This window comes from Rhipicephalus microplus, chromosome X, assembly GCF_043290135.1.
Source record: "Rhipicephalus microplus isolate Deutch F79 chromosome X, USDA_Rmic, whole genome shotgun sequence".
Lineage (NCBI taxonomy): Eukaryota > Metazoa > Arthropoda > Arachnida > Ixodida > Ixodidae > Rhipicephalus > Rhipicephalus microplus.
Genome location: NC_134710.1, coordinates 60,016,146 through 60,043,551, shown reverse-complemented (window position 1 = coordinate 60,043,551; position 27,406 = coordinate 60,016,146). Strand labels below are relative to the sequence as shown.

The 27,406-nt window shown below is 47.5% G+C and overlaps 1 protein-coding gene and 1 pseudogene across 3 annotated transcripts in view; both read right to left on the bottom strand.

The window, feature by feature from the left end:
- Rab3GAP1 (RAB3 GTPase activating protein subunit 1) overlaps positions 1-27,406 on the bottom strand; it is a 358,494-nt gene that overhangs the window by 189,731 nt on the left and 141,357 nt on the right. The gene's annotated exons all lie outside the window — the stretch shown is intronic.
- Positions 19,521-20,396, bottom strand: LOC142776865 (uncharacterized; annotated as a pseudogene).

Below are 27,406 nucleotides of genomic sequence, written 5' to 3'. Positions count from 1 at the left end.
TGACCATACTTGTGAAATCCAGCATGTGCTGTGAGACTTCAACACGAAGTTGCTTTTGCTCCACCGTGAGCGATTTCGGCACGAATTTCGCCGCAACTCGTTCATAGCCAAATCTTCAGTAATAATGGAATGCGCAGAGAAAGTGCTGATGCCCACTTCTTCCGCGATTTCTCGGATAGACACACGACGGTACCGCATCACCACAGCATTCACTTCGGCAATGACCCATGGTCATTTCGGCATGTTGATGGCCGACCGGAGCGTCGCTCGCTCTCCACCGATGTGCGATCATATTGAAACTGGTTGTACCTCTCATTATATTGTAGCGTCGTCACCGAAAGCCGTCTTGATCTTCCCAATGGTTCCCACTTGGCTGTCAGCCAGTTTTTGGCAAAATTTGATGCAGTAGCGCTGCTCCAATCACTTTGCCATTTTCCTAGCAATAAAAAAACCAACTAGAGCTACTTCTCTGAAACACTGCGCCCCAGCGACTGATGCTATTGGCGGGCGGGAAAAAATTCACGCATGCGCACGAAGGTTCAAGGTCGGCTGATGGAAGCACGTTTCTTTCGAACTCATCAGGTGCTCGCAAAAAAGTAAGGTTGGCCGGCCAGCCAATGATGTAGCGTCGAGATTAAGGAATTACAAAGATCGAATACACTAAGAACAGTAGTACTCAATAAATACCAATAATAATAATAATATTGTGATGTAACAGTAAAGGCAACCTTTATTAGGCCCGGAAGACACGATGAAGCGACCACGCCCAAGGCACAGAACTCAGACAAGCCAAGTCCCCACAGCAGAAGAAGATGACGACCACTCATGATGATGAATATGTGTAAAGATAGATGATGTGCTTAATGAATGCCTACACTAACTTCCCCTCCCACGTGAAAGCGGTCATCCTGACCGCAGTTCTTGGCCGCATTTTAAAGCGAAGATGAACGTTGTATGAAAGGCTTCATGCGGGATACGTGGACTATTTCTGCTGCCCTGTAGCGGCAGTCCGTCGGAAGAAGAATGGGCGCCACGCGATAATTCACAGGAGACGTTTGCTCCAAGACAGTGTAGGGGCCAATAAAACGTAATTGAAACTTCTCGCACAGTCCGGGAGTGCGAATGGGTGTAAGAAGGAGGACTTCGTCGCCAGGGCTGAAAGACACGGTACGATGGGAGGCATCATATTCAAGCTTGCGATCCTGTTGCTTGGCTTCAGTGTTGACGCGAGCCAGCTGGCGGCAATGAAGTAGACGAGACACGTATTCTTCACTTGAAGATGAACATGGTTTGACAGGCGCAGAGAAGAACGAAACATCGAGGAAAGAAGAGGGGAAGCGACCGTGGACGAGGTAGAACGGCGAGTAACCTGTTGTGCGCTGTACAGAGGTATTATACGCAAAAGTTACAAATGGCAAAATGGTGTCCAGTTTCTGTGGTCGGGTTCGATATACATCGCAATCATGTCTGACAGTGTACGATGGAAGCGCTCAGTCAGGCCGTTCGTCTGAGGATGGTAACTGGAGCTTGTTTTGTGTGTAGTGCCGGCTGCCTTGAGCACTTCTTCGACGAGTGTTGAAAGAAATACTCTTCCACGGTCGCTCAGGATTACACGAGGAGCTCCGTGTCGAAGGATTATTGCTCGAAGGATGAAGTCGGCCACTTCCGAAGCTGATGCAGAAGGCACGGGAGCTGTTTCGGCGTAGCGGGTCAGGTGGTCGACAGCTGTAACTATCCAACGATTGCCCGTGACAGTCATAGGAAGCGGACCATACAGGTCAATGCCAACTACCTCGAATGGTTGCAGGGGACACGGGAGCGGTTGTAATTGTCCACTTCGAGTTGATGTAGGTAGCTTGCGACGCTGACAAAGGGCGCATGAGGCAACGTACTTCGCGACACAGGTGGACAAGCCCGGCCAGTAGTAGTGACATCTTATGCGGTCATACGTTTTCTGGAAGCCCATGTGTCCAGCAGACATGTCGTCGTGATATGTCTTGAGGACTTGAGCCCGAAGAGAGCGAGGTAGAACGGGCACCCAGCGTTGACCATCAGGGTGGTAGATATGACGGTACAGGACGTGGTTGTTGAGCTTGAATTGCGTCAGCTGTCGGCGAAGACGGGCGTTAGGGGGCCGGCAAGTCCCGTCAAGACGGTCCATGATGCGGCGACAGTAAGGGTCAGCACGTTGGTGAGATAAGAACAAACCACACTCGCTTGGAGAAGTTGGGTCCAAAGTAGTTAATGACGAAACATGTAGGGAAGAGACGGCCGAAAGCGTCTCGTGTGCAGCAGTGGCGGGTTTGTTAAGCGGCTCCGAAGAGAGCGGGCAACGCGAAAGGGCGTCGGCGTCTTGATGCTTGTTTCCCGACTTGTATGTGATAGTGAAGTCGTATTCTTGTAAGCGAAGAATCCAGCGACCAAGGCGGCCGGACAAGTTCTTGATTGTCGAGAGCCAGCACAAGGCGTGATGGTCCGTAACCACAGTAAAGTGGCGGCCGTGGAGATAAGGTCGAAACTTTTGTATCGACCATACGACCGCTAGGCACTCCTGTTCGGTGATGGTATAATTCTTTTCAGCAGGGGTCAGTGCACGGCTCGCGTATGCGACGACTTTCTCACGTGAAGATTTGTCTCGCTGTAGAAGAATTCCACCAATGCCTCGACCACTAGCGTCTGTATGCAGGAGCGTAGGCGCGGTTTCGTCGAAATGGCAGAGGACTGGTTCGGATGTGAGTGCACACTTCAGTTGGGCAAACGCCGCTTCACATTCAGGAGACCACACAAAGGCGACGCCTGATCCGAGCAACTTGTGCAATGGTGAAGCTATTGAGGCGAAGTCTCTAATGAATCGGCGAAAATAAGAAGCGAGGCCGAGGAAACTGCGCAAATCTTTGGCTTTTTCAGGACGCGGGAAGTGTTGGACAGCGAAAATCTTGTCAGGATCGGGACGAATACCGTCCTTGCTTACGATGTGGCCTAACACTTTAATCGTCTTGCTAGCAAAACGGCACTTCTTGGTGTTCAGCTGAAGGCCTGCGTTTGCAAGGCACGTAAGAACTTCGTCCAGTCGTTGCAAGTGCTGAGGAAAGGTTGACGAGAAAATAACGATATCGTCTAAATAGCACAAGCAAGTCTTCCACTTCAAGCCTCGTAAAACTGTGTCGATCATCCGCTCGAATGTTGCTGGAGCATTGCAAAGGCCGAATGGCATGACGTTGAATTCATACAGCCCATCTGGTGTTGAAAACGCTGTCTTTTCTTTGTCATCCTCGTGCATGGGTATTTGCCAGTAACCTGAACGCAGGTCTAGGCTTGAAAAGTACTCAGCACCTTGCAGTGAATCCAAAGCATCGTCTATGCGCGGCATGGGGTAAACATCCTTGTGGGTAATCTTATTAAGTGCTCTGTAGTCCACGCAAAACCGCACGGAGCCATCTTTTTTCCTTACTAAAACAACAGGGGATGACCAAGGACTCGCGGAGGGACGTATAATGTTCCGTTGCAGCATATCGGCTACATTTTGTTCAATGATTTCACGCTCGGATGAAGAGACGCGATATGGTCGACGGCGTACGATGGAAGTGCCATCGGTCTGGATACGATGCCTAATAATGGACGTCTGTCCCAGAGCTGAGGAATGGGCATCAAACAATCTCCTATGCTTTTGTAGCAAGGCAAGCAACTCATCTGTCTGTGAAGAGGTCAGTTCTGGACTAATAGTCGCAGCAAGAACAGAAACGCTTGATGAACGTCCAATAGAAGGAAGGTCAGAACACGCTGGCATAAGAGAGACAACAGAGACAGGTTGAGATTCAGAAACGCAAGCCATTGTGGTGCCTTTAGGAATCAGAATTTTCTCAGAAGTCTGGTTTGTAGCGCAGAGAAGTCCGGAGCCATTGTGGAATCGCGCTAGACCTGAAGCAAAGGCTATACCTCTTGCGAGACAGCGTGCAGATGGTTGGACAAACACGTCACCAGAGTCGATCACATTAGAAGTGATGGCAACTATCCGCTGATGACCAGGTGGTAGCTCGGTCTCTTCAGCAGCGAGCAAGCGAACGGGCTTGTCATCCGCATACAGGGCATAGTCAGTTTCCATCATATGAACAACATTTCCTTTACAGCAGATGGAAGCGTTCGCCGTAGACAGAAAATCCCAGCCTAATATAATCTGGTGGGCACACGAATTCAGCACAGCAAATTGTACAAAATGAAGAATACCAGCGATGAAAACACGAGCGGTGCACATAGCGGCAGGTGTAATGGCGTCCCCTTGAGCAGCGTGCAGTGTAGGTCCATCATAAGGGGTGGTGACTTTTCGTAGGCGTGAGCACAAAGAACGATCAATCACAGACAAAGAGGCACCAGTGTCTATTAAAGCGTCCACGTACACACCTTCTATTAAAACAGCTATCGTATTATATGGACGCACTGGAGGAATTTCTGTCTTTTCGTTCGATGCAGCTTTTCCTCCAAAAGCTGCAGAGGTTAGTTTTCCGGGCGTTGGTTGGTGAATTGCGAGACAGGTCGCAATGGAGACGAGGAACGGCGGAGGGGTGAGGGTGAGCGGCGTCTAGTAGAGCGGTAGGAACTGGTTGGCTCAGATGTCGCAGTTGGAGAAGGTGAGCGGCGTAGCGACGGATCATAAGGACGACGTTGGAAAGCGTACCAGCTTGTCTCATCATCCCGTCCGTAGGTGTCGAGTCCACGACGCTCGTCCTGCTGGCGCTTCCGACAGACGCGTGCAATGTGGCCCCGATAGCCGCAGTAATGTCAGATCGGACGAGGCGGCCAGCGCGGTTGGTGAAAGGGCTGGCTAGGCGCACTCGGAGTCAACGAGGCCAGCGGGATAGGCGTCGAGTGTGCGGGCATCGGTTGTACGACGGGTGGTCAGCCAGCGAGGACTTGTGCGTACGTCGGCGGGAGTCGAGGTACTGGAGAGTCTACAAACGCTGGCCTGGTCATGGACGCCAACTCCTTTTGATAACATCCCGCAAAACATTGTTGGAGGGGGGAGGTGGACTCGGTGTCATTGAGAGGCCGAAAGATTGTAGCTCTTCCCGTATAAGCGCCCGGATCATGGCACGCAATGAGGCATCAGTCGTGGTAGTGGTTTCAGAGCTGTCCGGCGGTAACCGTTGGGATTCAAGTTCTTCCAGGCGTTGGCACGTGGCAACAACGTCAGCGACCGTAGTCGGGTTCTGAATGACCAAGGCATTGAACGCGACCGTGCCTATCCCTTTTAGTAGATGACGAACTCTCTCTGATTCAGACATGGACGTGCTGAAACGGTGACAGAGAGCAAGCACATCCTCTATGTACGATGTGTAGGACTCACCGCATTGTTGCTTGCGAGAATCCAGTGTCTTCTTCGCGAGAGCTGAACGAACCGCCGGGGTGCCCGTGAGGTAGAAAGAAACACGGCGAAGCTTGGTAGGATCATCCCAGTTGTTAGTGGAACTCGCTCGATTGAACTGGTCCAACCAATCTTCCACATCTTCACCTCGAAGTCCGGCGAACGTGGGCGGCTCACGCTGGTGCGCGGTGATAATCCACGATGGATAGGCCGTGGTAGCCGGGGCCGTGGAGGTAGACGCAGAAGCGCCGGTTGGCTCGTCCTGAGGCATGTTACCGGACACCTGGTACAAACGACGACCTGAGCGCAGCTCCAGGAGGCAGATCGGGCTGCGAGAGGTACTGGGATCGATACCCAGCACCTCCACCACTTGTGATGTAACAGTAAAGGCAACCTTTATTAGGCCCGGAAGACACGATGAAGCGACCACGCCCAAGGCACAGAACTCAGACAAGCCAAGTCCCCACAGCAGAAGAAGATGACGACCACTCATGATGATGAATATGTGTAAAGATAGATGATGTGCTTAATGAATGCCTACAATATTTATAATAATAATAATAATAATAATAATAATAATATACAAGGTTTTGTATACGTGCCAAAACCACGAAACAGTTATAAGGAACACCGTAGCAGAGAGTTCCGGAAATTTCAACCATCTGCCATGGTGTTCTTCAACGTCGCACAGTATAGACGGGCCCCTGGCGTTTCGCCTCCATCAAAATGCGACCGCCGCGGGCGGTATCGAACAGGTCGAAATCGCTATCAAAAGGAAAGATCGTTTTTGCCCATCTAAGTCTCTTTTCTTCTATTTTCCGAAACGCTGGTCAGGGCCGGCTATACGATATACACAGAAGCCCTGTCGGACACATTCCGGCGGGCCCCCGGGCCGAACACCTCCGACCGACCTGGGGGACAGGGCCCCGGCCGCTGCCTGTGGCCTGCACCGCCAAAGGGGGCGTCATCTCTGGCGGCCGAGGCCCCTTCACGTGACAAACGTCGGCGGAGCAAAGCGACGCGACCGTGTAATTTGTAGCGCGCCACGATCCGTCTTTCGCGCAGCGCCACGGCCTGTAATAAGCGCAAAGTGACGGCTTCCGCGCCGACGCATCACGACGTGGAGGCCGCGCCCACAGCTGCAGGCTCCGGCTGCGGCCCACGGGGACGACACCTCCGCAGCACGCGCCACGTCGGGGGCGCGACGCACGCCGTGCTTCTTTGAGCATGCCATGCGCCGCCCAAATTTCGCGCAATTCATCATGCGTCTATTTTTTTTTCTTTAGAATGAAGAACTTCCCCGCAGCCTGCACGGGTTGCATGCGAGGGGGGCGTAAAAAGAACGCAGATCTTATACATTTCGACGCTCTTTCCTCCATGGCTTCCGTGCTGCCACAAGTTGTGAGCGCGCTATCACGTCACAACGCAGCGATCGTGAAGGCCCACCACCTGGCCGTGACTTTGAAGCATATACTTTTTAGCATCGGGAGGCCAATGATACAATGCTTCCCTTACGCCGAAATGATGACGCAGTTTCTTCCCGACCTAGCGCTTGTATATGCATAGGGTCTCTTGTGATAGAGTTTAGAGCACCAGCATAGCGCTGTGGTAGAATACTAAGCTGCCCCGCAGAGGACCGATTGGTTGGACTTCCGTTCTATCCTTGATATTTTTTTCTCTCTTTTTTTCTTATTTTGTGCGATAGTGGTTACAGGTCGCTAACGTTAGAGGGGTAAAATCCTATTAAGTGATACAAATATGGTCCTTGCGGATTCCCACGTTGTATATACACGGCAGCAACAACACAGGGTTCAGCTGTTCTAGGGTTCTTTTTTTTCTTAGAACATAAAACAAACAGTCGCGCTCACTCACTTCAATCATACCCAATGATGCGGCGTCTCCGTCGTAGGGCATGCTAAGTCAAAGCCATGGCATCATGTGCACATGATGACACCTATACAGTGGAACCCAACCTATGGGGCAAAAAAAAAAAACAGTGCGCGAAAAGACAATGTGCAATAATGAATTTTGAAAAAAAAAAACGAATACATGACACTCGAAGGCATCATGAATGTCTTTGCAGACTTCGAAGCGTGTAGTGAGGAACGCTATTATGATTTCACCGATTTCGACAAAGGGCAGATTAAAGCCATCTCGTATATATGGCGCATCGGTCGCAGCGTTCTCTCGTTTCTACGAAGATATACGCTAACATTCAGGCGTCATAACATATCGGATACTTTCAACTCATAATGAGAAATTCGCCTTCCCCATCAAGAGCAAAATACGGCTAAAGTTTTAGCAGACAAGAAGCAGCAAGGAGTCAATGCTTCGTTTAAGAATGCACAGCTCGCTGACTGCTTGGCTGAACAGGATTTCGTACGATGGGAAGTTAAGCGATTCAAACGCATAGGCGTTCATTAACACCAAAGCTCTCGTCAAGGGGCATTTATTTATAGTCGTCGCTTCCTCAACCAACAGTTGTCCCTTTTCCAAAGCAGTTATCTGTCAGCGTAGAATGATGCCTACGCTGTTCCTGTTTGCATCACGTGCTCGGCACCAAATAGGCAGAAGTTGAATGGTCGCGTTTAATAACATTTCTAAATCTTCTCGGCACTTATACTGTTCGACATTAAATATCCAAATTAAATTACGAAAATTACCCAGCCAAGTAATTCCTAACATTTCACTTTTACAGGAATAAACTATGATATATAACAGTTATACAAGCTATACGAATTTTAAGGGCTCGTTTCTTTGTTAGATACGTATTAAGGTTGTACAACCTTAATGAAAACCAATTGATAACCTAACAAAGGATGGGGACGATGACATAAATGTGAGAAAAAAAGAGCACGAAAAGACAGACTTGCCGCCGACAAGTATACAGAACCTGCAACCTTTGGATAACGCGCCCGATGCTCTGCCAATCGAGCTACGGCGGCGGTCATCCTATCGTCCGCTTCATCGGACATTTACGTGTATCTAAACCACGTAGTGTTAGCGCCGTTCGTAGCCACGTGCACTACATTATCTGCTGGTTTTCATTACGTTTATGTAAATTGCGTCTTTTCTGGGACCTCTAAGGCGGACAAAATTATCATACATCGTTCTTACGTGCTGATACTTTGACAGGGCCATAGTGCATATTTTTGACGACCTTACGCCAACAATGAATTATTTTCATTATGAATGCCAACTACACAGCGCTTTATATTTTGTAAAAAGCTATACAAAGCTGGATAAACTTCTGGCTTCCTTACTTATGTGGTTACGTAGCATTACATATATCAAATGGTCATGCAGACATTCTCCGCACACAAGACGACAAAGAAGAAGGCTGGTTTGTGCGCTGTGCATGCTGTCCTCCATCTTTGTCGATGCTACGCGCATCAGCGTATATAAAAAAAAAGCTTCTACACAGCCACACCTCGAGTCATCCTTACACAACATTATTGGCTGACTTTGCTTCAAAACGCTTAGTATATCCATCGGCTGCTCAATGAGAAAGCCCTTTCGTTTCGCATACATTTGAACGAAGACGTGAACGCGGCTCCCGAGCTAAGACTCTTAACAGGGGGTTTACGCTTTCGATAGAAATGCGTCCTGGGTGTTTCTAAGCGCAAGCAGCGTAAAAGGGGCGAGCGAAAGCAGCGGCTCGATTAACGTGCCGCCACGTCGGTTGGCACCAAAGCAGACGAGCGAGCCGCCCTTGAAGCAGGCAGATATTTGAGCTCTTACGCTATAATACCGGCGAAGAGCGTGGGCGACGAAGATCCTGGCAGGCGAAATCACCGTGGAGGAAGGAAAAAAAAAAAAAGACTCCGAAGGCGTCGACGCGAAAGCTTTTTTTTTACGCTGGGTCTGTTTCACCATAATTTAACCGGCACTAGAAGAAACATCAGCAGGGTTGTGCAGTAGTAAACTAACCTTAGGCATTAACAAGAAACCGGTAAATGCAGGGTGAACAAACTCTGCAGTAAGCTATATAGCCAGCCAAGACGCAAAAACTTTAACGCGTCACACAGCTCGAGCATGTATCGGACACGTGTTCCTTGCCTGCAAGTAACACGTTATCGTGGATGTGCAATGAGCAACAATCGAGGAAAGGTAGACAAGTAGCGCTCGCAATAAAGCTATCGCTATTTTTGTTCGTGGCATCCTGCGGTCGCAGAGTCAATTAAGCCTGTACGGACATGATGAGGACATATTGACGGCGTCACCACGGGCCTACAAAAGTTAAGCAGTAGTGGCTGAACAGAGACTAATGTTTCTTCAAGAAACAAGTCAGATGCTGGAATTCAAAAGCTTCGAGAACTTTTACAAAGCCAACAAAAAAAAAACTTGCATTCTCATAAAGAACATTTGAAAAATATACTACGTTTGAAAAGGCGTTGCCAAGTGCGAATCCTTTTGTGGAGATACAGCTTGTAGAACATTCGTTCTGCTCATATCGCGGGCTGGTTTATGACGAGTGCATTAGCAAACGCGAATTCAGAGCAATGTTCGGACAAATCGCATAACGCACACCTTGCGGTTGCGGAACTAGAGGTGTGAGCGATCACTGTGAGACACCGCTAAAACGTGACTCACTGTCTTAGGTATAAGACACCCACGATATTCACGTATACCCCCGCCGCGGTATTTGTTGCTTGGCGACGCCTCTTCGGTAGCGTTTCTTGCGCTTCGATAATCACATTCGTGACGCGTTCGCACCGGCGCATCAGTTTCGCAACACTCGCAGCCAATTCTGGCTATTGCTCAACCATAGCACATCACGTGTGTAAGTGTGTTCGGGCGTAACACTCCCTATAATTAAGTGTTCTGTATAGACGAAATACTATCACCAATACTTAAAACAAACGACACCCAACTCTCGGCGACGAGAATGCACGTTACAAAACCGTCTAAAGAGGTCCTGCGACACTGTAGTTGCAGGCATTTCGCCCCCCCCCCCCCCCCGTCTTCCCACACCACAAGCACACCGGCGAGTGCCCGGATGTTGCGCGGAAAACACTCACGGTGTCAACGTGATCACGCTCTGCATTAAAATACAGAGATGGTTTTCATACGGTCAAGTGATGCGCCACACTTACGAGAATATATCGACGAAAATTTACGACAGTCAGAAAATGCGGTAAAAGGGTGAGCGGTTTGTTTCCAGCAGCTATACCATTCATGGGACATGACATCAGGCTCGTTCCCCTCTATACTGCTATTGTGAAAAGCGCAACGGGACGATTTATGTATTCACGAGCCATTCTCTCCTTTTTCTTTTTCGATCACTCAAGCTACTTTTCTTACCAATAACAAGAGTCGTGTATATAGTTTTGGCCAATGACGCAAGGCAATCTTTCAAAAAAAAAATGTATCAGCGTGATATTACACGGACCATTCGCATATACCGGAGTTTCTCTCTCTGCAACAGGTTAATCAATGAGAGACACCCAGGATTGATTGATTAATATGTGGGTTTTAACGTCCCAAAACCACCATATGATTATGAGAGACGCCGTAGTGGAGGGCTCCGGAAATTTCGACCACCTGGGGTTCCTTAACGTGCACCCAAATAAGAGAGACACCCAGGAGTTCGGGGCCGTAAACAACGGGGTATACACAATATGTACCCGAGGTTTCTCGGAAAACGCAGTGGCAACGCACCGCTTCGGAGAGCAGCGCGTCGACACTCACTCAATATGCATATACAGGTGGCGCGGCCGAGGGGGCCCGGACGCAAGCCTCGGAGCAGCAGCAGCAACGGCGGCGTAATGACCCTCAACGCTATACGGGGCCAATTTGTCAGCGCGCAACGGGGCCAGGAATCTGGGAGCGCCGCGCGCCACGGTGCGCAGACGCTGCAGCGCGTGTTCGCTCATCGCGCGGCTGCGCATCACCGGGAGCCGGTAGATGGAGGAACCAGCGAGAAGACGGGTGGGTGATACGCGCGGCCCGTCTCCTTCCACCGCGCATCCGTTCAACGTCGACCGACGGGCCGCGTTTTCTCATTTCCGGCGCCGTGCCCGCGCATCGCGTGCCATCTTGACGCCTGCATCCGCGCGTCACCACGACACACGTCGAGAATCATGAGCGCCGCCGGAGCCGCGCAAACAAGGTCACACTCGAAACGTCAGGTGCCGGTGGTGGAAAGCCGACCGAATACGCGGATATTGATTGATATGTGGGCTTTAACGTCCCCAAACCACCATATGATTATGAGAGACGCCGTAGTTGAGTACTCCGGAAATTTCGACCACCTGGTGTTTCTTTAACGTGCACCCAAATCTGAGCACACGGGCCTACAACATTTTCGCCTCCATCGGAAATGCAGCCGCCGCACCTGGGATTCGAACTCGCGACCTGCGGGTCAGGAGCCGATTACCTATAGCTACTAGACCACCGCAGCGGGGCGACCGAATACACGGAGAATTGAATCGAAGAACGAAACCAGCAGCGCTAGAGCCGACTCATTTGGCAACTGCATGGGACATGTTGATATATGCCACGAGGGTTGTGATTCATATTGTCACGATTCATACGTCGCGATATAAAACAGATTTGATGAACAACGACATGACCACACCATGTACGTGGGAAGGGCACATATTCTATTAAATAATTAACAGCTCAAAAGTATACCTTATAACATATAATGCTTTCCAGACTCCCCCTTAAAAAACAAATTACATTTTTTTGTCAGCTCTTGGCCAATAATAAAGCACAATAGTCGTGCCTCGTAGTGGCCTTCGTGCTTTTTTTTTCCTTTTTTTTGAGCGCATTATATATACGTGACAAGCAGTATAAAAGAAAAAAAAAAGGAAGGAATTCAGTTGAATCTGTCACTGAGCCTAACGCATGAAATGTATATATGAAAAAAGCCTTACTGTAAAACAAATTACACGACCGCCTAACGATGTGAACCTGATCAAAACACAGAAGCATTCAGACTATTTCTCTTTTTTTTTCATTTTCTTTTCTTTTTTTTGTTTTTAGAAAGCTCACATTTGGTCATCTCCACGCGTTCACGGAAGGGTTGACAAGAACGCACATTATGGACGGATGACCCGAGGTGAACAGCCATGTAGACGCTGCCTTTTCTGCTGATAGACAAACTTTCAAACAAGAAGACCTAGCTTACCTGAAAGAAACAAAGGAATGTGCGGATCCGGTGGCTTACCTGCGCAAAAAATAAAGTAGGGCAGGGTGAGGTAAAATGAGACATGAAGCAAAATGCGACATTTTGGCTTTGCCGGGCTCTGCAGCTAATACAAAAACTATCTTTCTCTGTTTCTCTTTTCCAGCAATAAGTGCTGGTCCTTGTCTACCTGTTCATGTTTAAATGTCGATGATCGTTCACAGCGTTCGTGCGGGAAAAATTACGCGGCTGGTGTTAGTGTGCTCGTAACCCGTGAAAAGGGGGCGAAATTCTGCCCGGTCAAATTTTCGGATCCATGCATGAAGCTACCGTCAGTACAGCAACGTAGATTTTTATTTTGTTACTTTAGACTACGAGCTAAATAACACCAAAAGTTTAGTTCGTTTGGTGCCCGGGGACAAAGCGGTGATTTTTTTTTAAATTTCTGCCTTGTGAGAAGGGCAGAACGCGACAAAAAAGGCCTTAGAGAGTGTCTTATCAACTTAACTATTAATTTACATTCATTATATATTATATTACTTTGTTTAGGAGGGTTCGTACATACAAGAGAATATCAGAGCTTGCTGGGGGGGAAAAAGACATAAAAAACACAGAGTGCCTTCATGACTCCCTCCCTCCATTCGCGCTGCATCGCGGTTTTTCCATGTTCCCAAGAATGCTCACAAAAGACACATAAAAAATGGCTGAATTCCAAAGTACAGTCGTTCACAAACACGCATTTCCAACTAAGTTTTAACGAAGTTTCTCCAATACCCTAATTGAAAAAAAAAAAACAAGCGCTAGCAAATCTGAATCTAGCACAATTTTAAATTCGTTGCCTCACAAAGCCCGGCGGACAGAGTTAAAATCCACGAAGTGCCTAAGCAGTTCCGCATCAAAACGGCAAAAAGAGATGAACGTACGTCAAAACATATCTAGCCTCCAATTGCTGACTGAATAATCCAATGAGGTACAAGTGTTCAACAAAAGACAACATTAGCACTAAGAAAGACTGGCGGTGTTTGAACTGTAAGCAGTTTCGGAGCAGCACAAAACCGCATCTGTCTAGATTCAATGCGTAGAGTCCAAGGACTGGGCTCCTTGAGACTGTGTGAATATGAAGTTTCTCTACCGCAAAAAGACTGAAGGGATGAATTTTGTTTTCACGCTGTCTCGTTTTGCCCCACGCAGCGTCTCGGTTCGCCCGGCAGGTTGGGGCAAACCGAGACAGCTAGAGCATTTCTTTACATAATTTTACCATAATGTTTTCAACGGTAGCAACATGCCAAATATTTATGTAGCACATACCTTGTACCCGAATAAAAGCTTCTGCATTGATGTTTAATTGTGAGGAGTTAAATAAAAATAAACATGCACTATTTTAAATTTTTATCGCATTATATCCAACCCTACCATAATTTCTCGCTGCAACATAAATAGCTACAAGAAGCAGACAACTTGGCAACATAATAATGATTCGATCCCGCGACCTGCGGCTCAACAGTCGAGCATCATGAATTATACCACCACGGCAGCTGTACGTGACAACTTGAAAGCGGATTTGCTGCTGTATCTTTTGCGGTATAAGCAAAATTCCATGCGCAGCGGCTTTTATACTTACACTTTTATCATTCGTTTTTTTTTCACTTTCTATCCGCTGTTCGTTTTCTTTTATGAGAATTTACAAGTATATAGTCTAAGACCTCATAGAGGTCAAGGCGATGGCAACAATTTACATGTTTACAATAGCCCACCAAATTATGTACTGCGCTAGTACATAACTTTCATCATCATCATAATTTATTAACCCTTAAGGGCCCTGAACGGGGAATTACATATGGGGGGGGGGGTTACAGAGTTCGTGGGACGTATGATTAGACAAACTCTACATACAAAACCCTTCAGAAATGCAGAAAATACAGAGCACATCAGTAGCAGTGATCGCTAAAAAAAGGTGTTGACAACACCTCTTTCAACAATTAATGCCAGTGACCTGCAGGTCAGGTGGTATGCACCTATCCTGCCTGACTAAACTATACACTTCACGACATTGCAATCAGCCGGCAAGGCTCACGCACTGATAAACCTAGCAGACGAAACCCTTTCTTGCACCCTACATATAGATACATGTACCATAATTTGTCACATTTGAAGCGGCTGTAAGTTTAATTCCATCCCTATTCTTTCATTGAATCTTCCAAAACAGATGCATCCCATGTAAACTCTTCCCCTCGTCCTCATCGTCGCTGCAGACACATCAAGAAGCGCTGACTTACGTCAAGCATTTTCTCCAGACCACGATCGTACTTGTTCTTGCGGTGTTCTACTGTCGCTGTACACAACCTTCAATTAGAATCCTAGCTCTCACAAAGATTACGGTCAGAAGCCAGTGCATATTGGAACGTGCTGTAGCAAGAAACAGTGATGCAATAATCTTTGAAATTTTAATAATATCCGAAATTTTTTTTTGTTACGTTGACTCAGCACACTCATTTTTCATGTAAAAAAAATTCCCCGTCAAACTTCTGACATGCTGTCGGATGCAACGTGATTCTCGATCCATACAACACCGGAAACCAAACAATAAATACATCCAATTTCCGTACACTAACATGCAGAAACGCGTCTCTTAATCTTGGGCGATGCAATCAACTATCAGGGCAGGGCCATACTGATCAGCGGCTAAGTGCTCTCTCGCAGTGATATGGCCATCCTCGGAATGCCTTTCATGAGGCAGCACACAGTTAAAGAGATTCACGATATCACTTCGTAGACAGCCAGAACATCGGTCATGTGTATTCACAAGCGAAATGGTTGCTTCAACCAAAGTGCTTTGCGTCTATTTTTTTTTTGTAAATTCAGGTCCCGCTTTGTTGTTGTCAAAGAGCATGCGTACTTTTTTTTTCCTTTTTTTTTCATTGAAAACCACAGACAGTGCGACGTAGTTGAGTGCGTAGAGAGAGGCCTGATGTCAAGTTCCCTCCGCTAGCACACGTTGCTGATTTACAGGGGGTATATCCTTTTCTTTGTACTTTCCATTCGCGCTTTTTTTTTTCGGCAATTCTCACGGCGAAGATATCAATCAAGATTTCCGCAGTTCACTTGCAGCTAAATCTTCCTTACACTTTCGCAATTACTCGATTAAAGATCGCTGTCCACGGAACGTGCAACAAGGGTATGTTCCGAATAAAAGATTGTTGCGATACAAAAATAGGTCCCAATTCATGTTTGAAGACGTGGGGCGAGTTCAGTTTCCCGATGGCTCCACGTGCAGAGTCACAACATACCCTACATACCAGCAAACCTCTAAATACGTCGTTTGGCAAGAGGTGACGCCTCAGTGCTTTGAAACCACAGCGTGAGGGGAAAAAAAGCTAATGAAGTTTGTGTGGAATCGCATGCTTTCCTCTTCATTTTTCTTGCGTTCGTGTATGACACGCCAGTCCATGAAGTCTGTTCTAGCTGAAGAGGGCTGCGGCATCAGAAAACGCATATGTCGAATCCACAGCTCGGTATCCGTGTCCAACTATAGTTAACCACGCGTAGCTGAAAGAATGCGTCTGAGTGCTGATCAAATATCAGTCCCATCCAGTATAATCCCATTCTCTATCGCTCCAACGCAGCAAAATGCACACCGAAGGGCTCATTTCTTCGCTTCCGACAGAACCACACCTATCCTCATCGCGATAGTTGTCAAGGTATTCGTGCCCCACAGCCGACCCTAAACTGGCACTTGCGTGACAGAGTTGTGCCTCTCGGCGAGCCTGACACAAATGAAAAAGACACCGCGAAATCTCCCAGCGTTATCGCCCCATGAAGAGCCAATTTGGCCGAGCGGTCACGCATGCAGTGAAAATATACAACGAGCAACGATGAGCATGTCTGAACGCACGCACCGGTTCGAACTCGTCAGAGGCAGCAATGCACGCGCGATACAAGGCCCAGAACAAACTCGTTATACGCATTGTTTCGATTCATGCAAGTCGTCCGTCAACGCCATACCTCGTGCAGTGCACGAGCGGGCGAAAGATTGACGATCTAGCGCAGTGCGGAAAGACCTTGCATGCTACAATGCACGCAAAGCTCATTACGCCCGCTAGTATACAGTCGGGCCCGAAAAGCCGCAGCGAGAGGCGAGATCACAATTAGGATAATCAAGGCCGCACGCGCCAGTCAAGCCAGTAGCAGCCCCAATCTCGCGGCGTGGCCCCGCGACTATCACACGCTGCCGGGTGTGCCGGATGCAAGGCGCCGATATCGGACACCGCTGTACGGAGACCTAATCAAGCGGCGCGGGAATGGTATTTCGAGAACACGTCCGCGCCCGGTGCAGCAGACAAGTAAACTTCAGTAACGGTTGTTGGCAGGCTAGTTGGCGATGGATAACTTCGTAAGAATAACAGCACTTGACACGAGGACCAAAAAGACACAGGACAAAGTGTTGTCCCGTGTCATGCCTGTGTCTTCCTGGTCTTCGTGCCCCGTTCGTGCTGTAGCTCTTACGAAGACGAGTAGTGTTGCACGCTACGGGAGTGGTGCTGAGGGCCTGCCTTCTCGGTCAATTTATTAGAACACCTGACATACCGACTTCGCGAATCGGATGGGAAATCCTACACTCTTAGAAAAAAGGTTGTAGTACTTGCTAACTTTGGGGTAGTAATAGTTTGCCACATATGTTACAACCCTTGGTAGTAAGCGCAGTTAGTAACGGCGAGGGCGGTAACAGTTACTACCTCTGCTGTTACTATCAGCATTTAGTAACTGTTACTACCCAAGTCGTTACCACCCATGGGTAGTAATTTTTAAAGGTGTCAAGAAAAAAAGTAGTATAGGATACTACCTTGTTCATTTATTTCGACATTATTTATTTACTGCTAATGTTGGTCAATCAATGTCGTATTTACTAAACAACTTCGGGTAATGAAGCGGGGTGTGCCATGAATGCGAAGAAGGAATAGACCAAACAAGTTCACAACTTTTTTACGTATATATAAAAAGTAAGCGTGGGGTATATATAGTACCTACTTTGCCGGGGAATGTCTGGCACAGGAGAGCACTTGTGTTTCAGTATGAATTATAACTAATTAAAACCTATAGCACTACAATATACTACCTGGTTACGTGTGTTGGGTAGCGTAGCACAAGATTTTAATCAGCACTACTTATAAAAATTATATGTTATATTTATTTATTATAAAAGCGCCACAAAAGGCATTATGTGGGGTGGTCGGAACAAGGTACCGAACTGATTCTCAGTGCATTTGAATGCTTTACACGACTAAAAATACATCAGCGTTTAAAAGGTAATAATCGTTTTTGGGTTTTAATGCACCAAAACAATGATAATATTCGGAGACACGCCGCAGTGAATTAACTGTGACTGTCCTCGGAGCTAATTATGACCATCTGGTTATTTAAATCTGCTGGTCTTGTTAATATGTGCTGTAATTTACTAAGTTCATTATAATTGTCTATTACAACGCGTGTAGCACTTGCTTACGGTTCATTAACTTGTACTTCTCCGTTTTGACAATATCAGAATGACGTTTACATATCTCAGTTGCGTAACTTATAACCAAAAGTATTTTCTCGATCTACGGATACTTTCTGCGTCATTTTTCCGTTTAATGATAATACGTCGGGGCGATTCCTCTCATAAATTATCAAAATCGCATTCACACACTATTTAGGATGAGATAGTCAAAAGCCGGGTAGCAAAGAGGTAGTCACGGGGCAAGAAAGGTAGTAACGGAAGCAGTTACCTCTTTTATCCCAGTTACTGTTTACTAGCGTAGGTAGTAAACAGGTCGCAAAAAGCTAGTAACGGTTGCAGGTAGTAACTGTTTACTAACGTAGGTAGTAAACAGGTAGCAAAAGGGTAGTAACGAATAAATTTAGTAAGCACTGCAGTTACTACCTATTTGCTTGCAGTTGCTACCTTCTTACTAGCTTCTTTTAAAGAGTGTAGCAGCAGACTCTTTTTCTCCTCAGAAAACAACACATGAAGAAAGAAGAGAGAAATCGAGAGGAAAAGTAGGAAGGTTAACCAAGCTTTGGCTCGGCTGGCTACCCTACATTCAGGGTGAGGGGAGTAATAGAAAGTAAAGAAAGAGAAAAAAGACGAGTAAGAAACAGATGGATAAACAGTCAGCTTGAAACTACTCTACGCGGTCTTGCGCTGTCCGTGCACAAGAGAGCTTTCGTGGCCTTGCGCATATGCGAGCGAGACTACAGGCCAAGGTCCCCGGATCTTCTTTTCTGTCAGCGGTCTTAAATCCAGTTGACGGAGCTTGGCTGGCATGCCACGTCGTTGAGTCTGGTATGAAGGAACAATGGCACATAGAATGCGCTCAAGCGTCTCCTCACGGGCACAAGTGTTGCATGCCGCACCGCTGGCCATTCCATTGAGACACGAATACGCTTTCGTAAATGCCGGTAGGGGAAGAAATGGAAGCATGGACTGGCGCACGGAAGTATATGCATGCTAAATTTAGGGAACATTTTGAGTATGGCCTCAAATAGGTTCTTCCAGGGGGCCACGCTAGATGCCCCACTTCTTTCACGGGAAACTGGGAAATTTGGAAAAATACTGAAAAGACACTTTAAGCATTACGATAAAAAATTAATTGTACAAATAAAAATATTAATTATGTGCTCCAGGTAGAGGTGTTTAAGTATCGAAATGAAAAAAAAAAGACTGAAACCTAATCTAAGCAGTGGTTTTGCGCCGGAGTTTATCGATACGTGTTCTGCAGTGACACGGCAAAGTTGGTTGAACGCGACTAAATATTCAGGTTTTATATACTGGTCATTATGATACAATTGGCAACGTTTGTCTGAGGCCACATTTTGAATCTTCGGGTGATCATTTCTGAACAGACCAGTACAGCTCGAAACTGCCAGACAAAGAATAAATGAATGAACAAACGTGACCTTTAGAGAGAGAAAAAAACTTTATTCTCTATATACAGGGAGTATGTGGGAGGTGGCCCAGAGCGAGCCACCCCTCACAAACACTAGGTGGGCTCCTCATTGCAGAAGCCCATTGGCGTCCAACGCGACTCGGCCTCGGTTGACCAGGGCCTTCTGGCTCGCTAGGTCGGAGCAGCCGAGCAGGGCCGCCTCCCTGCAGTTCACCCGGCTGGGGTTCGGTTTTGAAGTGAGGCGAAGGGTTGACTGGCATGCCCACACTATGTGGAAGATGCCCGAAGACTTCTCCGCACAGTGCGGGCATTTTTCTGTAGAGGCAGGATCGAGATATTGAAAAACTGCCGGGCACAGCAGTGTTTTGGTGTAAAGGCAGAGGAGTAAACGCTCCTCCGCCTTTGTGAGGCCTTTACAGGGCTTAGGATAAATCGAATGGTTGAATCGGTAGAATTCAGTAATTTCTCGAAAAGTTAAGGCCGGATTAGGTTCGAGATACATTTCGGAAGGGTCTGAAGGCGTCACCCGGAGAGTGAGCGCGCGGGTGGCGGCGTCAGCCGTTTCATTGCCTTCGAGGCCCATGTGAGCTGGAGCGCATATGATCCTTCGAGACGCGGGGGCCCCGACGTAATTACTGTTTTGTAAGATGCGGTACGCCAGGTGTAGGACATACCCGCGTTGAATATTTCTGCACACCCCTCTCGAGCCTGTAATGATGACGCGCGAGTCCATGGAGGTCTGCGGCTGCTAGTGCGATGGCGACTTCCTCCGCATATGGTATGTTCTGTGCTCTGAATGTGAGGCCATTCACCGCGACATTTTTGTGAACGACTGCGGCTGTGTACGGTCCCCCATGGTGAGGGCCGGAGGCGTCCACGTAAAAGACGCCATGCATGTCCCCATAGTGGCAGGCCAGTGCCTCCGCCCGCGACTGTGGTCGTCACGTGTTAGCCGGAAGAGGGCGCACGTGCATGGCGGCATTCGCGCACTGTATGAAGTATGACAAAGACGAAGAAGATCCCGAAGAGTAATGCCTCCGTCGAGGAAGCCATTTCGTGAGCTGCGACAAATTTCACTCGGTCGGCGGCCCAAAGGGGGAACGAACGGGAGCGAACAGAGCAGCCCGGTTATGTAAACAGGCCCCCTTGTGCAAGTCATGCCGCGTCCAGCGGAGCGCGCAGTCCACACAGCCAGAGCGCAGCGCGAGAAGAATGGCAGCGTGCATTATATTTAGAAGAGCGACGGCTGAGCCCGTCACGTTCGCCTGGCTGCTGCGCCATCTTGCACGTCAGCTGCGCAGCCAACGGAGCCGCGCGCCGATGACACGGAGCCAGGCTGTCACTTCCAACTCCAACCGCCACAAAACTCTTATTTTGGCTTAAATTCATTAAACACGGGTACATGTACTAGCGGAGCAACCTTTGCTACGCCTTTAGACCGGGGCATTTTAAAAGCCCTTTAGCTGAACGGACGCGAGTACATCTGGCGAGTGCTAAAGCAGATGTGACGCATATCCCCAATCTCCCAAAACGAGTTGTTGACTCCGCCCGATCGGAGGAATGAAGTCATACAAGTGATGAATGAGCAAACACCACGCTGGTTTTAAGAGCGCCGGGTCCAGTCTCTTTTTTAATGAAGAGGTAACAACAGCCCCCCCCCCTTTTTTTTTTTCGTTTTGTGTATAGTTTCGGTACCGAAAACGTCTACATATGCTAGCACTTCGAGACGCGTTCATTTACGTTTAAAACGCAAAATTCCGCAATATGCGCAATTTCAACCCAAAGACTCTAAGCTATATATGATTTTCACGGAACCAGTAATCGCACCGCTGTTGGACTTCAAATGGCTATATGGTGGCTGCAGTACAGCTGGTACTGCATATACTATGTGCGCTATGCCGTTTACGGTCAACTTCCAGAGGAAAAAAAAAAACAGGTAGTAATCGCTTTTCTCACTCCGACTGCGAATGAAACGGACAGCCATCGCACTGACAACTCTTCAAAGCTGATAAGTGCAGACTATGATAAGTGCAGACTTTAACATTATGGGGCTTCAATATGGAGTCTTAGAATAGCGTACGCAAAGTTGCGGGCGTTTTGCGCGTAGCGTTAGCGTCCGTCACTCAACGGGAGCCCGCAAGCGGTTAGCGTACGACGCCTGCGAAACGCAAATGCAAAGCTTTGCGTTGCCCTGTTCTAAATATCTCTAATATTGACCTCGAGGACCTATCACCCACTACAGGTGCATGGACACGGGACGACGAACATCGCTAAAGTTAGCTGCATCCCCAAGATCATTAACGCTATCGTAAACGTTATCACCCGATTACGTTATGGCATTCTACTTTTGAATGCGAAGCACAAGCGTCCTCCAAGTTTTTAGTCGCGATCTCGCTCCCGCGTGACAGGAAGCGGAATGGCTTATGCTACGAACTCTGCCGCTCGCGTTCCTGAATCAACGCAGTGTGGTGGTATACGCATGAGCACAGGCGCAGGTCGCCATATTCCTGCAGCGAGTGCAAGCACGCCTCGTCGTTTCACTCCACAGACGGCAACGCTTTGAATGACTGCATATCGGATACCAATGTTAAATGCTTGTTGATATCCCCTTCGCGCGAGACTTAGCATATGATGTGCCCAGGCCGGCGTAAACTAATTCCGCTACCACAAAGGCTTCATCATGATCCTTGGCGATGTGGGATGGAGAAATTCCACTAAGCGTCAGTACTATAGTGCACTCACGTCAGCGTCATATATGGCTCTGACGTGAATGCACCAGCTTCCAAACACCAATAGACATTGTGCAACCTCTCACACATCAGACTACAATAAAAAATGAACTATATACTCTTTTAAAGAAACGGTCCACTTTCGAGTTATACCGATGACGAAGGGACTCGTCATATATATATTGTAATGGAGGTAGTGGACATGCGGCTTTCGACACGCATATTGAGCACATGCTGCCAAATGTATACATACGTACGATGGCAACATGTACGCGTACTCTGACCTATCGAGTACACCAATATAGAATATTTGCATAGCATATTCTGCACCGCCAATTGTCTGTCAAATTTATACCAACTAACCTGCATGTATTGTGCATGTGGAGCAGCACGCGCAAAGGCCAACGGGACTGAAGGACACAGCTGAACTGCTGATATCGTGGGACGTAAAACGATCGATGTAGTGTTTGAACCAATGAGTATTGATTGATTGATTTGCGGGGTTTAACGCCCCAAAACCACCAGATGATTATGAGAGACGCCGTAGTGGAGGGCTCCGGAAATTTTGACCACCTGGGGTTCTTTAACGTGCACCCAAATCTGAGCACACGGGCCTACGACATTTCCGCCTCCATCGGAAGTGCAGCCGCCGCAGCAGGGATTTGAACCCGCGACCTGCGGGTCAGCAGCCGACTACCTTAGCCACTAGACCACCGCGGCGGGGCGAACCAATGAGTAGCATGGTATGGCGTCTCCGTCAGACTTGAAACATGAAGTGCCGATATAGGCTGTGTTACACTCCCGACTCATAGCCTTAAAGGCTATGTGTTACACAAATGTATGCTGAGTGCGGAGAATATTTCGCATGCACTAAAACACAATGCTCCAGCGTGTGAGGGAACACCTCACGTGAAGAGAGATGTGGAGGCGTAAAAATTACGAGCACATTTGATTTTTAGAGTAAGAAACGGTTTACTATATTGCAATTCATTGTATCAAACCCGGGATGTAACGCAAAGGGAAATAAATATTTTACTCGTGAGCAATATGAAGACGACTGGACATACATTTAATGATGCTATGATGCGCAGAAAATTTGTGACAGTAGACGTGCAATAACACGCTTCGCTGTAAAACAATCATGTGTGTCCGCAGTTGGATGCCGCTCAAATGAACAAATTACCGCTCGCACCGTTATAACTATCTCGAAATGACTGCACTTATTTTTTCAACTAAGCTGCATAGCATTCCAAAGCATTATGCAGCGATTTCTCAGAAATGGGTACCACGAGTGCTATATATATGGAACACACAGAAAGGAACGGCACTGGCAAGAGAGCCCGTACGGCGGATCGGGCGCCTCGAGCCGGAAGTCGATGCAGACGGGCGCCGTAGCCAACAATCCTTCGCGTGAGCCACAGTTTCACTATCACCCATTGTGATCTTCAACTATATTGTGCTAATTGTGAAGTAAATTGAAATGAGCTGAAGTGAACGAAAAACCACGTTCCCCGTCCAAGAGATCATGCGTCCACTTCATTTCAAGTTATGTCACCATTAGTAAGCTACAATTAGAGACAACTAACGCTCACTGTCTTACCAGCCCATAATTGTCGGTACAATTTTACCTGGTTGCGTATAGCATAAAACAAGCTCCTCGGGGGGAAATTCCATTTCGTTCGCGTTAGAATGGTAACACGAGAGGCAGTCCCCCGACGAGACAGGCGTCGTTATTCGGCGCAGAACAGGAGCAGTAATCGTTACGGCTCAAGCAACACGCGACTCGCAATACCCTGCAGCGGGCACAACTTAAGTGCGCTGAGCAGCCTTCGATTCTGGCGCGTCGCGGAGGAAAAGGCTGCCTGTTTACGCCCCAGCAGGACCGGCAGTTTCCTCTTCCGCGCGCGGCAGAAGGCTGGAGCGAGGCCGACGTACTCGCGACCAGACATTAGCTTCGACTAAGAGGCAGGGCGCGTACTACAACTTGGCGCGGTTTCACTCACCGCCGCCGACGTATGGTATGGGCCGATCACGAATCGGCTCGCGATCGGCGGAGCATAACAGAAGCCGCAACTATAGGCAACGAAGCGAGACAAAAGACAAGGCGACAGCGGCGTAAATCCGGAAAAATCAAAAGGGAGGACACACATCTTGCCACGGCGGCTATTTTTTTTATAAACATAACTTTATTTCTAATTATGAATGAATTAAAACCGTACTTTGAAATTAAATATAAAAGCGAGTATGGGTCACAGCGCCGGGTCAGGGGACTTGATCTAACGGCAGTGCTGGTAAAGTTAAAGTCCACGAGTGTGTATATATATATATATATATATATATATATATATATATATATATATATATATATATATATATATATATATATATATATATATATATACACACTCGTGGACGCTCTAGCATACTTTTTTTTCTGTCATTCGGGTTAAACAATCAGATGAAAATAAATGCCCACACTTTCTTGCTGTAACGCGCCAAGATACAACTTTTCTTTAATCTCAGCTCCGTTCTTCATCCTGTAAACTTGTTGAACATAGCCTTCCACGATAACTTGCCCGAAAGCTTGTTCGTGTTCCCGGGTGATTTCTTTGAAATATTGCAATCACGGAGCATCAATCGGACTCATACTTCATCGCCAATGGCTGCCATAAAACGTTCGACATAAATATTACCAGATGATTGGCCGATCTTAACTTTTCTCGCATTTTACAGCAAGATTGATTGATTTGTGGGGTTCCACCATATGATTATGACAGACGCCGTAGTGGAGGGCTCCGGAAATTTCGACCACCTGCGGGGTTCTTTAACGTGCACCCAATTCTGAGCAGACAGGCCTACGGCATTTTCGCCTATTTTACAGCCAGACGTAATAAACATAAGCAGCACGTCTACAGATAACATTTCAGAAAGCTCTTCGCTCTACAGTGCCCAGGGACACGGAAAGCAGCTTTTACTTCTTTACTTTGTATCTTCTCTATGGAAAAGCTCCAGATTTCAGAGTTGGTTTTACGGAGAGTGCCCGACATTTAACAGTCAGTCAATTTCATCATGATGTTCGAAAAGCTAAACTTCAAGTAAGGGACACTGGCATGGTGCCCCCCTCTCGCCCGCCTGAACACAAGTAGTGTCAGGAATTCGTTGAAGCCCCTATGATTTACGCCCCTGCAACGGATAATAATATTAATAATAATTCTTAGAGTTTAACGTCCCAAAACAACCATAAGATTATGAGAGACGCCGTAATGGTGGGCTCCGGAAATTTCGACCACCTGGAGTTCTTTACCGTGCACCCAAATCTGAGCACACGGGCCTACAACATTTCCGCCTCCATCGGAAATGCAGCCGCCGCAGCCGGGAAAACCTGCGGGTTAGCAGCCGAGTGCTTTAGCCACTAGACCACCTGAGCGGGTGGACTGCAACGGGGCATCGCTCAACAATGAAAAAAAAAATCAGGTACACATTGGCGCTCCCAGAGCATACTGTGGGCGCTCCCAACATGAACTTTTTTTTATAAAAGCATTCTAGAGGCGTAATTATGCTCGCCACTCTGACAGAAGTTGATCGGAACCTATATACGCGATGTTACGCGGCACAGATGTTCTCGTGTGCGCCCCCCCCCCCCCCCCACACACACACAGCCAGAACCGCAATCCGCCCACGGATGCTCAAACCATCCACCGAGAGTGGAGATCCAAGCTCCTCCGAGCTTTCCTTCTACGGCGGAAAAAAACGGACGTCGTTACTTTAAGGTAACACGCCCCCTCATTCCCCCTTCTCGGCCTGCCCCCGAGATCCGCTGTTCATTGTGTCATCCGAAAGAAATGCCGAAAAACTGGAAAAAAGTAATGGTTCTCTCTTTCAGCCTTGATGGCGGCATCTCACGGTCGCTGCTTCACGTTCGCGTTCTCACGCAAATTCCACGCTTCTGATGAGGCCACACGACGTTAACGATACGTATACAGAATACACCTTGCGTGTTTAGAGCCAGTAGAGAAAGTCAACAATAAAAAAAGAATTACAACCACAGCTTCATCCAATGCAGCCATACTATTCCTACACACGGATGTTTGGGATGGATGTATCCGGCTGTGCCCTTTTAATCGGCCGGCGGCTCACGCCACCTAAAAGTTAAGTACTATCACTATGTGTTCAAGGATTGAATTTCACTCGCGTCTTGATTGTAGCCACCAGTCCGTTAGCCTCCTCCTGGTTATTTCTACCCGTTTAAAGCCTATTTTGTCTTCACTGTCCCTAAACCCCAATGCTTTGAAAAATTCCAAGCCATTATCTTAGACTATAGAGTGGATCACTATAATGAAACATTATCACATGTTCAGCCGTTTCCTCCTCCTCTCTGCATGCGCATTACATACGTGTCTGTGCCTTCGTATTTGGCTCGGTACGTCTTTGTCCGCAATACTCCCGTTCTGGTCTCGAAGAGCAGAAAACTACTCCGAGAATCATCGTAGATCTTTTCTTTTGCAACTTCCTGCTTAAAAGTTCGGTATAGGTCTCCAGTGATGATTTCGTAAGCATTCTAGTCTTCCACATACCCCTCTCTCTTTCCTTCACCTTCTTCTTAACCGATGTTTCCTTTTGGCTTGGTATTCTGCTGTTGTATGAATACTTGATTGATAATTTTCAAGTTCACTTCCTCCATTTAGTATCCACATTATTAATCTACAAGTAGCTGAAAACTTTCCTAGCCCAACGCTCCTTTCCATTTTTTCTCAATCGCTCCTCAAATTCTATCTTGCTGCTAGCTTCCCTGCACTCTAACGATGTCCATCCCATGTCACCCTGTACCCCCTGATATGGGATATCCCCGCGTACTCCCAAAGCAAGTCTACCCATGCCACATCGTTTAATTTCCAATCTTGCTTGAACTTGTGATTTCATGCACAAGACGGCATTGCCGAACGTCAAACCCGGGACCATGACACCTTTCCAAATCCCTCTCACAAGGTCACTAGTACCACAGTGCCCTATTTTTCACTAAACTGCATTACTGTTACCCTTAGTCATTACGTATCTTTTGTGATCCCTTAATATACTCAGCCCCGTTGTTTATCCACACGCCTAAATATCTGCATTTGTCCACTATGTCTAGCGTGACTTCCTTTATCTTATGCTCGCCACATTTGTTATCACTAAAAAACATGATGGCCAATTTTCCCCTGCTGAACTTCAAATTTAACCTATCGCCCTCTTTACCACAGATGTCTATCAATTCCTGCAGATT